This window comes from Narcine bancroftii, chromosome 5, assembly GCF_036971445.1.
Source record: "Narcine bancroftii isolate sNarBan1 chromosome 5, sNarBan1.hap1, whole genome shotgun sequence".
Taxonomy (NCBI): Eukaryota; Metazoa; Chordata; class Chondrichthyes; order Torpediniformes; family Narcinidae; genus Narcine; species Narcine bancroftii.
Genome location: NC_091473.1, coordinates 25,059,159 through 25,071,393, shown reverse-complemented (window position 1 = coordinate 25,071,393; position 12,235 = coordinate 25,059,159). Strand labels below are relative to the sequence as shown.

The 12,235-nt window shown below is 40.4% G+C and overlaps 1 protein-coding gene and 1 long non-coding RNA gene across 11 annotated transcripts in view; one reads left to right on the top strand and one right to left on the bottom strand.

The window, feature by feature from the left end:
• Positions 1–5,875, top strand: part of LOC138763205 (uncharacterized) — a 37,663-nt gene extending 31,788 nt beyond the window's left edge. The window contains exon 3 of the long non-coding RNA XR_011357392.1: positions 5,768–5,875. This is a non-coding gene — a long non-coding RNA (uncharacterized lncRNA). The remainder of the gene's footprint in view (positions 1–5,767) is intronic.
• chl1b (cell adhesion molecule L1-like b) overlaps positions 1–12,235 on the bottom strand; it is a 687,190-nt gene that overhangs the window by 398,015 nt on the left and 276,940 nt on the right. The gene's annotated exons all lie outside the window — the stretch shown is intronic.

Genomic DNA, 12,235 nt, shown 5'->3' with positions numbered 1-12,235 from the left:
ACACATCCCCTTTATGCTTCTTCCTCCTCACTTTAAATATGCCCTTTTATGTGACATTTTATCCTGGGAAAAAAAGATTCTGACCGTCTGTCCAATATGCTTCCGATAATGTTATAGACTTCCATCAGGTCACCCTCAGCCTTCGACGTGCCAGAAAAAAAGACAGCCCAAGCTTCTCCAAACTTTTGCTGCAGTGCATACTCTCTAATCCAGGTAACATCCTGGTAAATCTCTTCTGTCCCATTTCCCAAGCCTCCACATGCTTCCTATAATTGTAGTCCAATCTCAGTGTCTATTGATGCAACCTGACTTCCTTTCTTTTTTTATTAACATTTCATAATATACATACCATAAGGAGAATAGAAATAACTCAATTAAAATGATACAGTACAACTCCGATATCCAAAATGGTTGTGACCAGGTCCATGATGGATAAATGTGTCTATCAGAGAACCGGTTATTTTTTAAAAAGCAGCTTAGCAACAGCAAATCACTCATAACAGTGTTTAAAGAACAACAACAAGGGAAGAGTTTTTAAGCATTAAAGTATTGTTTAATTCTCACCAATCACTGACACCACCCCACCGAAGCCCCGCTCCTCCTTGGGAGCCTGGCGTCCCCGGTCAGTTCAGCTCCGAAAAAAATTGTATAAATTAGGATTTGTAAATTTTTTTTCCCCCCGGATATCATCATTTATCCTATTTTTTTTTTTAATTCAGATAAATGAGGATTTTGGAGAATCTGGTTTTGGATATGTCCAAGTCTACATAGTATAAGTATCAAATATAAATTCCAAAGAGTGAAAATGTAACATATTATGAATAATTCTCCAAACAAATAAAAGAGATAATTATATTATAAATATATTAAAAACTAATCTACTTAAAAAAAAACTGATCGGCCTATCCCAAGGATCCTCAGCTACAGATAACAAAAACAGCAAGAATTGTATTGCATCTGGAAAGGAATAGTTAATTCATAGAATAATGCCATGAAAGTAGTCAATAAATGGTTTCAGTTTCTTCAAATTTAGTAGTTGTATCTCAAGTACAACCTGATATTTTCTAGACTTAAGAAAGACACAACATGAAAAAGCCATTGAAATAATGTAGGAGAATCAGAGTCTTTCCATTGAAGTAAAATGGCTCTTCTAGCTAATAGTGTAGGCTCAATATACAGAGCCTACATCTTTAATTCCAAAACAAGCAGTTAAGGAGTGAGATTATAAGTGAATAAACAGTATCATAGGAAAGATTTTTGAAACTCTATCAAAAACTTCTTACAATGAGACATGACCAAAACATATGAGTCAACGAAGTCACATCAGTATTGCATCTATTACAAGTGGAGCTCAAATTAGGAAAGTTGCGAGTTAGTTTATCTTTAGACATATAAACTCTATGAACTATTTTAAATTGTATAAAAGAATGACATGCACAAAGTGAAGAAGTATTAATGTATTAACGTATTAATTTTTCCCTATATTGCAGGAGATAATGTTAGTTGAAGTTCTGATTCCCAAGCTTTTCGAATCTTATCCAAGGGGACCGATCTCAAATTTAATATAAGAGTACAAATAGTACTAATTAAACCCTTCTGAAAGGGGTTTAACCAGAACAAAGTGTTAAGTAAATTTGGTTGCTGTAATGTTAGATAATTAGACATTACCGTATTTCAGAAATTTCTAATCTCCAGATATCTAAAAAAAAAATGCATGTATGCTAAATTACATTTGGTAGAAAATTGTTCAAAAGATATAAAACCACCATCATCAAATAAATCTACAAAGAAGATAATATCAAATAAGGAAAGTTTGGTGAAGAGTAGATGGTGTAAAAATATAATTAAGATGTATATTAGCCAAGGCATTTTTTTCCCCAAAAACCTTTGAAATTGAAACCAAATACATAATGAATATTTAATAATTGGATTAGAAATATACTTACTAATTTTGATTGTCTAAAGGGTAATGCTGGTGCAAAAAAAAGTTAAGGAATAATTCTGGACAGATTTCAATTCCAAATCTACCCAGAGTGGACAATCAAATTTATCAAAGTAAAAAATCCAAAAATGATAGAGCGAATATTAACTGCCCAATAGCAAAATCTCAAATTTCATAAGGCCTTGCAACCTGACTTTTTATGATCAATGCCTCGCCCAATGAAGGCAGCCACCTTCTTTCCTCCCCAAGCTACTTATGTGGTCACTTTCAAGGACCCATGGACATTTCTCTGCACATCAATACTTTTAAGTGCCCTCCCTACCTTTAAATAGGCTTACAGGCAACCTGAATAAAATATACAAAAATATGAACAGCTTAGGATAGATAGTGTCCCCAACACCGACAACCATAATTAGAGGGCATTGGAATAAGAGGGTTAAAGGAAATCTTAAGAGAAAAAAAATATATTTAATTCAGATAGCCGTCTTGAAATGGAATGCATTGAGGGTGCTGGAAGCAAATAGTCTTATAATATTTTTTAAAGAGCACTTTAATCACCAGGGAAGAGGAGCAATGAACCAAGTGTTGATAAATGGAGCTGGTGTGGAGGGGTCAGCATTATAGGCCGAAGTGCTTGTTTCTAAGTTGTATGACACCATGAAAGTGCTGCGTGTGACTGAATCAAAGTCTTACAAATAGGTTGAGAAAGGCCAGAAGGAATTAAATCAAATGGGCATGATTCCTTTGCAAATTTTGTTAATTGTCACTTCAGAACTGATTAGATTAAGGAGAAGTTCATCTCAACAGAATCAAAATTAGAAAGAACAAAGGCAATGATAATTGATCAATTTAATAAAGAAATAATTTATTATTTGCTGAATACAAAACTGTGAGATGTCAATACATAAACAATTGATCGATTCAGCAAAGATTTGACCAAATGGAATGCAACAAACCAATTGAATTGTAGTTAATTAACAGACTGATTTACTCTTTGGCTTGGCTTCGCGGATGAAGATTTATGGAGGGGTATGTCCGCATCTGCTGCAGGCTTGTTGGTGACTGACAAGTCTGATGCGGGACAGGCAGGCACGGTTTCAGCGGTTGCAAGGGAAAATTGCTTGGTTGGGGTTGGGTGTTCGGTTTTTCCTCCTTTGTCTTTTGTCAGTGAGGTGGTCTCTGCGGTCTTCTTCAAAGGAGGTTGCTGCCCGCCGAACTGTGAGGCGCCAAGATGCACGGTTGGAGGCGATATCAGCCCACTGGTGGTGGTCAATGTGGCAGGCACCAAGAGATTTCTTTAAGCAGTCCTTGTACCTCTTCTTTGGTGCACCTCTGTCTCGGTGGCCAGTGGAGAGCTCACCATAGAATACGATCTTGGGAAGGCGATGGTCCTCCATTCTGGAGACGTGACCCACCCAGCGCAGTTGGATCTTCAGCAGCATGGATTCGATGCTTGCGGATTCTGCCAGCTCAAGTACTTCGACGTTGGTGATGAAGTCATTCCAATGAATGTTGAGGATGGAACGGAGACAGCGCTCATGGAAGCGTTCTAGGAGCCGTGGGTGATGCCGGTAGAGGACCCATGATTCGGAGCTGAACAGGAGCGTGGGTATGACAACGGCTCTGTATACGCTTGTCTTTGTGTGTTTCTTCAGGTGGTTGTTTTTCCAGACTCTTTTGTGTAGTCTTCCAAAGGCGCTATTTGCCTTGGCGAGTCTATTGTCTATCTCTTTGTCGATCCTTGCATCAGATGAAATGGTGCAGCCGAGATAGGTAAACTGGTTGACCGTTTTGAGTTTTGTGTGCCCGATGGAGATGTGGAGGGGGGCTGGTAGTCATGGTGGGGAGCTGGCTGATGGAGGACCTCAGTTTTCTTCAGGCTGACTTCCAGGCCAAACATTTTGGCAGTTTCCGCAAAACAGGATGTCAAGCGCTGAAGAGCTGGCTCTGAATGGACAACTAAAGCGGCATCGTCTGCAGAGCGTAGTTCACGGACAAGTTGCTCTTGTATCTTGGTGTGAGCTTGCAGGCGCCTCAGATTGAAGAGACTGCCATCCGTGCGGTGCCGGATGTAAACAGCGTCTTCATTGTTGAGGTCTTTCATGGCTTGTTTCAGCATCATCCTGAAGAAGATAGTTTAATACATGCAATAAATTTATTCTCATTAAATGTACCTTACCCTGCAGTGATCTTGGTGATTTTTATTGATTTCATCTGTTTGTCAGGGGATTGTTGGCAAGTATCTTTTACTAAAGATGACAACTTTAGAAAAAGTAATTTTTTTCAAATTATATTTGATAACATCTCATTTGCATTAGTTTTAGTTGATCTCCATTCAGATAAAGCAAATAAAGTGAAATGAAAAATGAACAATGCAAGTCCAGCCCCACCAAAAACTTGAAGCACAAAATCTAATTGCTGGTTACTTCCATCTAATTTATCAATAGGATCCCCAAGGACAGTTAGAAACACAAACCCAGATAATCAATATTTCTGGCTGAATTGCAAAACCAATTCACCCTCAAAACAAAAGCCTGTTGTTTCTATCCCTTATCTAGTGATCTCAGATGCATTCTCTTGAAAGGAGTGGCTTGAATTAAAAAAAATGTTTCCAGGAGATGTTTAAAATAAGGAAGAATAATGATTTATCATTTGCTGAATGTAAAATTGCCACTCTCAACAGCGCACTATTAATTGGCTCATCAAAGATTTGACCAAACAGAATGCACTGGAATGGAAAATCATTGAATCAGTTGACTCGCGCATCATTTTGATACACAATCACACTTAATGGTTTGTTTATTTCATTGAGATATATTCTTCCACACAGCAATCCAGATAAATTTCTCACGAGGAATGAGGAATGTTGGGAGGTGGCTTTTTCTGAACCATTAATATCTGCATATAAACCCCATCCTGTCCACACCACTACATTCATACTTAAATTCTCCCTCAAATCTACTGCCAAAATATTGCATTAGATCAATTTAATTAAATGCTGTTTCAGACACAGAATACAAACTTTTGAAATAGACCTGACTCAGAGACCATTTGGTTTACCTGGTAAAATCTCCAGCATTTAAAAATTCTGACAAAGATATTTCTTCATGTTCTTAAGTTTTGAAGTAACCTGGTAGTTAAAAATTCATCCCCAGTGCCATCCATTATGAATGGACAATAGTTTCAGAGCTGCTCAGTTTTGCTTTTAAAGTTTTTTTAAATAAAAATTTAGACATACATCACTGTAACAGGGCAATTCAGCCCTATGAGTCTGTGCTGACCAATTTATACCCTATTAACCTACACTCCGGTGCATTTTGGAAGGGTGGGAGGAAACCAGAGCATCCGGAGAAAACCTATGCGGGCACGAGGAAAACGTACAAACTCCTCGTAGACAGTGCGGGATTTGAATCCAGGTCTGGTCCCAATTGCTGGCGCTGTAAAGGTGTTGCGCTAAGCGCTAGGCCTACTATGTCACTCTGCCAATCAAGACAAAGAACTCAGGTCAGTGGCAGGCAATCAAAACCAAGTGCTTTTGAAACCGATACCTAGTTTATGCTATCTCAAGGATAATGGTTGCCACTGGATCCTATGTATACTTTGATGTGTAAAAATTAAATAAGCTCAAATTACCATACTCATTTATACAGAAAAATAAGATTTTAAATTAAATAAGCAATACAGTAGCAAGATGTGCTTGTGGGTCAAAGAATATTTTTATGATTTTTTTGATGTAATTGTATTGTAACACAATATAACATCTGTTCATTGTAGAACTTGTTCAAAAATGCATGCATGCAAGCATACTAATCATCTCATTATCAGACAGCTCCTGCAGTATTGTTCCACAGCAAGGAGTCAGCGATTCAGAGACAGCATGCGAGGTACAAAACTGGCAAGATTAAAACAACTAAATGAAGGTTATCAATTACTGAAAAGGTGATTTTGTCCTGTACTGTGAGATATTTTGACATTGTAAAGTGCCATATACCTTTGCAAAAATTATGACATCTTTTTCCTCATCTCTGAATAACAGTGCTTCTTTTTGTTCAAAGATCATAGCTACTGCCCCAGCTATCTCTTCCCACAGCAGCCTGGAGTTATATCACATCCGGCCCCAGGGACTTATCAATCTTGATGTTTTTAAGAAGCCTTTCTGTGAAAAGTATTCCAAACATTTACCAACTCCATAGTGAAACCTCTTTTCATCTCTGCCCTGTATGGCTATTTCAAAATTAAGATGTATCTAGTTGAATGAGCCAATGTAAACTTATGTATTGTCATTTCGTAAGAATTTTGTATACTTCAATGAGATTTGATGAGAGATCTTCTCTAAGTAGCCAGGATTATATCATGCTTTTCAAACAGAACATTTGATTTGAATTTGGAAAGAAATTCTTTCTGTTCAATATTGACATGATAGTATCAAAAGAATTTATACACTTCCCAGGATATTCTTCGGAGTTAAATTCTTCTGCTTAATAGAGCATGGTTATTGTGTGTGACTATTGTTTGAAACACCAGAAAATGAGGTTTATAGTATTTATAGTAACTGGCATCAACTGTTTCTTAAAAAATGTCCAATAAAACATTAAATAAAATTACAAAAACATCTGTAAAGAGCAAACATAATGCAAATTAATCTCCTTTAATTTCAGTGGAGTTGCCAGAAATACAGCATTAAAACTTAATGTTGCATCAAAATATTAATCCAACAGAAGGAGCAAATGCTATCACTGAACTCTCCATACAGGATACTGCAGACTTCTCTTTGCTGCAGGATTATGGCTTTACCCTGGATAACTGGCTTTAGGTTTGCACCTTTAACAGCTGCCATGACTACAAGGGGCCTTTCTCTCTCCTTTCCGGGGAAAACAAAGAAGTTAGTTCTAAGTCTTAACCCCAAGATCTCTTGCAGGTTGAAGGACCAGGGATTTGGGGTGGTAGAACACCAACAGAACCAGGCAAGCACTTGAAAATGCTGATAATACTTGACAGCTGGAAGCCTCCTAGTTGGTACACTTTAATTACAGGTTATAGACTTGTTTCTCAATGCAAGGGCTGCCACTGTGTGGTTGAACTAACACTGATGGAAATCAGGTCATGCAAACAACCCAGCTGGCTGACGTCAGGCTTGGCAGCCAGCCCATGTACCAGGAGAGAGGCAAATGATAAGGGCCATATCTGTACCACCCAATTTAGCACTGCACATCTCTTTCACACAAGAGGCAGTGACTAACCATGCCTTGCCAAAATAACATGTTACACAATACTGGAGCATTGCCACTTGTATTAAAATAAATTACCAGTATTATGGAGCACGAGCATTTACATTAATATCATTTATCAGAATTAGTGGAATTTGGAAACAAGATAAATGTTATTGCTGTGCTAAACATTCTAAGGCTAGCCATTTTAACATAGCTTTCAAATATTGCAATGCTCGATTTGAGAGCATTGGGGGAAAATGCTTCCATTGGCTCCATGCAATTTCAAAATGTGCTGCAAATACATTTCTATTAGTTTGTGAATACAGTATTTGTTTAATTTTGTTGAGCTAAATCAAAACTGACATCAGGGCCAGATGCATGTTACAAGTCTGGACTTTTGAGGTGCTGATTTTAGAAAATATACAAATGTAAATAGAATTATTACAATTGTTATATTTTTAAAAATCATAAAACAAATTTGAGTAAGACATAGAAGATAATTTGGACAACAGCACTAACTTGTGGCAACCTAGGTGAATCACAGTTCATTTCAATGCTTTCAAATGATTTTATGAACCAGAACAACAAAACAAACACTGTTTAATCTTAGAAATTTGATAAAGACATGGATACAGAACAGGGATGAAGGTGCCAGTGTGGGCCATGGGCTATTTTAACACATGCACTTTATTCAAACTCATCAACTTTGCGCCCATCAGAACTTCAGAAAATAAATGAAACTCTGAGGGGGGAGAGCTGGATCATCTGGTGACTGGCAATATGAAGTGATCTGGTGGCTTCCAGGCCTCCAAACAAAAATCATAAAATCCTTTACGGAACTTACATGGTGGACCCCACACCCCCAGTACAAGTTTATGTAACCAGCCACTTAACGCGCTCACAAAATCAGGGAGGACCTCGACCACCCCACACACAGCATCTGCCAGCTACTGTCATTGGTAAAAAGATACAGAAGTATCAGAACCAAAACTACAAGGCTAAGAAACAGCTTCTTCCCATGGGCAGTGAGACTGCTGAACAACTTCCCAAGATTCCACTATTTATTAGAATATTATTTTAATGTGTACATATGTACTATGTATATGTATAGATTGTATATGTGTCCATTTGTTTGTTTGTACTGTTTTGCATCATGGATGGAAAACACTGTTTTATCAGGTTGTACTGGTACAATCAGAAAACAAATCAACTTAAACTGGCCCATGCTGTGTCCTTCATACCCTCAGATCCCCAATCATCCACTCCTATTACTCATCTCTGGGGGTAAAGTTCATTGTAATGGCTTGATTGGTGACAACTTCTCTTAAACATGTACCAGGAGAGAGGCAAATGATAAGGGCCATATCTGTACCACCCAAAAGATAAAAAGATTCAGAATTAAATATCCCTGTCAAATTTGTTTTGGTTTTTTTTTTAAGTTAGTGAAAGATAAAGTTAAAAAGTCAAAACATTCTAGAAAATAAAAAATACAGTATGTTTTGCTCAGCACATGTAATGGTTAACAGCATTTTTCAGATAACTGAAAAATAGCTTCAAGCAGCCCAGTAGCATCAGCAGAATACTTGTATCAGCCGTCGCCAAACCCCAACACCTCCCCACCACAGTCACCGATCCTGCCCGGGAGCCCGAGGTCCCTGCTCCGATCCCTGACACCTCTCCACCGCTGACGCTGAACCTGCCCGGGAGCCCAAGATCCTCACTCTGATCTCAGCCCAGTAGCATCAGCATAAAACAACAACAAGGAACAAGGGAAGGTTTTTCAAGCATGAAATAAAAGTTAATTCTGACCTTGAGTACACAAGAGCTCTATTGGATTTAAAATAGCGCTAAAAGAACGTCAAAGTCCCACTTGAGCATGGTGGGTTTAAAAAACACTTGTGACATCATGTCACTGCCAACATTTTTTTCAGATAACTGCGAATTTAGGTAAAGTAGTTTTCGGATGATCAGAAACAGACTGTAGCATGATTCGAAATTACAGTTTTAGGTTTTTTTGGGGGGAATCCCCCCCAGAGGTCTGGAAGGCTGGCGGCAAAACTCTGCATGCTAAACTGCATGAGTTTTTCAAGCTTTGTTGGGACCAAGGAAAACTGCCTCAGGATCTTCGTGATGCCACCATCATCACCCTGTACAAAAACAAAGGCGAGAAATCAGACTGCTCAAACTACAGGGGAATCACGTTGCTCTCCATTGCAGGCAAAATCTTCGCTAGGATTCTACTAAATAGAATAATACCTAGTGTCGCCGAGAATATTCTCCCAGAATCACAGTGCGGCTTTCGCGCAAACAGAGGAACTACTGACATGGTATTTGCCCTCAGACAGCTCCGAGAAAAGTGCAGAGAACAAAACAAAGGACTCTACATCACCTTTGTTGACCTCACCAAAGCCTTCGACACCGTGAGCAGGAAAGGGCTTTGGCAAATACTAGAGCGCATCGGATGTCCCCCAAAGTTCCTCAACATGATTATCCAACTGCACGAAAACCAACAAGGTCGGGTTAGATACAGCAATGAGCTCTCTGAACCCTTCTCCATTAACAATGGCGTGAAGCAAGGCTGTGTTCTCGCACCAACCCTCTTTTCAATCTTCTTCAGCATGATGCTGAACCAAGCCATGAAAGACCCCAACAACGAAGACGCTGTTTACATCCGGTACCGCACGGATGGCAGTCTCTTCAATCTGAGGCGCCTGCAAGCTCACACCAAGACACAGAAACTTGTCCGTGAACTACTCTTTGCAGACGATGCCGCTTTAGTTGCCCATTCAGAGCCAGTTCTTCAGCGCTTGACGTCCTGCTTTGCGGAAACTGCCAAAATGTTTGGCCTGGAAGTCAGCCTGAAGAAAACTGAGGTCCTCCATCAGCCAGCTCCCCACCATGACTACCAGCCCCCCCACATCTCCATCAGGCACACAAAACTCAAAACGGTCAACCAGTTTACCTATCTCGGCTGCACCATTTCATCAGATGCAAGGATCGACAATGAGATAGACAACAGACTCGCCAAGGCAAATAGCGCCTTTGGAAGACTACACAAAAGAGTCTGGAAAAACAACCAACTGAAAAACCTCACAAAGATAAGCGTATACAGAGCCGTTGTCATACCCACACTCCTGTTCGGCTCCGAATCATGGGTCCTCTACCGGCACCACCTACGGCTCCTAGAATGCTTACACCAGCGTTGTCTCCGCTCCATCCTCAACATCCATTGGAGCGCTTTCATCCCTAACGTCGAAGTACTCGAGATGGCAGAGGTCGACAGCATCGAGTCCACGCTGCTGAAGATCCAGCTGCGCTGGATGGGTCACGTCTCCAGAATGGAGGCGCATCGCCTTCCCAAGATCGTGTTATATGGCGAGCTCTCCACTGGCCACCGTGACAGAGGTGCACCAAAGAAAAGGTACAAGGACTGCCTAAAGAAATCTCTTGGTGCCTGCCACATTGACCACCGCCAGTGGGCTGATAACGCCTCAAACCGTGCATCTTGGCGCCTCACAGTTTGGCGGGCAGCAACCTCCTTTGAAGAAGACCGCAGAGCCCACCTCACTGACAAAAGGCAAAGGAGGAAAAACCCAACACCCAACCCCAACCAACCAATTTTCCCCTGCAACCGCTGCAACCGTGTCTGCCTGTCCCGCATCGGACTTGTCAGCCACAAACGAGCCTGCAGCTGACGTGGACTTTTTACCCCCTCCATAAATCTTCGTCCGCGAAGCCAAGCCAAAGAAGAAGAACAGTAAACAAGCTATACATATACAAAAAGATGTTAATAAACACTGAAAGCAAGAGTTGGTCACTGGGTCCCGCAAATGTACTCTTCATTCGTGAAGACCTGATCTCTATCCCAGATTTCTATCCCAGGAAACTGGTCATTCTCTTGCTTTGGACATAAACATGCTCTGTTACCACCACTCTCAGAGGGAGAGAATGGCAAAGACTCACAACCTTAGAAGAATAAGAATTCAGCTCAAGAGTTAAAAATTCATCTTATCAAGTTTATTGTTATCTGATTGTACAAGTACAACCAGATGAAACAGGTTCTCTGGTCCTCGGTGCAAAACAGGCAGACATGCAACCAGACGTAAACGCATACAGGCAAATAATACATATGCAAGACAAGTATTGTATCTATAAAAATAAATAAATAGATTGTCTGTACAAATGAGATGTTTGGTGTGAACAGTTCTTTTGGTCTTTCAGTATTCTCACTGTCCATGGGAAGAAACTGTTCCTCAACCTGATGGTGTTGGCTCACATACTCCTGTATCTCTTCCCCAATGGGAGCAGCTGAAGATGCTGTGTTCAGGGTGAAAGGAGTCTTCAGTGATTTTCCATGCCCTCTTCAGACCACAATCCTGGTAGATCACATTGATGTTGGGAGCTGGGGAGGTGGAAAGAGGGAGATTTCAATGAGGCTCTCTGCCATTTTTATTTTCCTGTGGATTTCTCTACAGCAACTATACCACACTGTGATGTAGCCATCCAGGATGCTCTTGATAGACCTCATGTAGAAGGTTGACAATGGTAGCTGGCAGCTTTGCCCGCTTCAGACTTCTGAGGAAGTACAGTCAGTGTTGCATCTTCCTGACAAGTGAGGAGATGTTGAGTGTCCACAATAGATCACTAGTTAAATGAACTCAAAGGGATTTGGTTCTCTCAGCTCTCTCTACTAGAGTTGTTGTTGTTTAGTGAGGGTGGTCATCCTTGGTCCTCCTGAAGTCCACAATCATCTCCTTCATCTTGCCCATGTTGAGACTAAGATTGTTCCTCTCGCACCTTTTCACATGATTTTCCACCTCTTCTTTGTAGTGTGACACAAACCTGATGACACTGTTGAAGCTGGATCTGGCAATGCTGTCATGGGTCAGTAGCGTGAACAGAAGTGGACTGAGCACATAGTCCTGAGGTGTGCCAGTGCTCAGTGTGATGGTGCTCGATATTCTGCTGCCACCCGAACAGACTGTGGTCTTTCCATTATGAAGTCCAAGATCCAGTTTCAGGGAGGGGTGTTGAGTCCCAGTAAGGACAGCTTCTCCACCAGCCTCTAGGGCATGATCATATT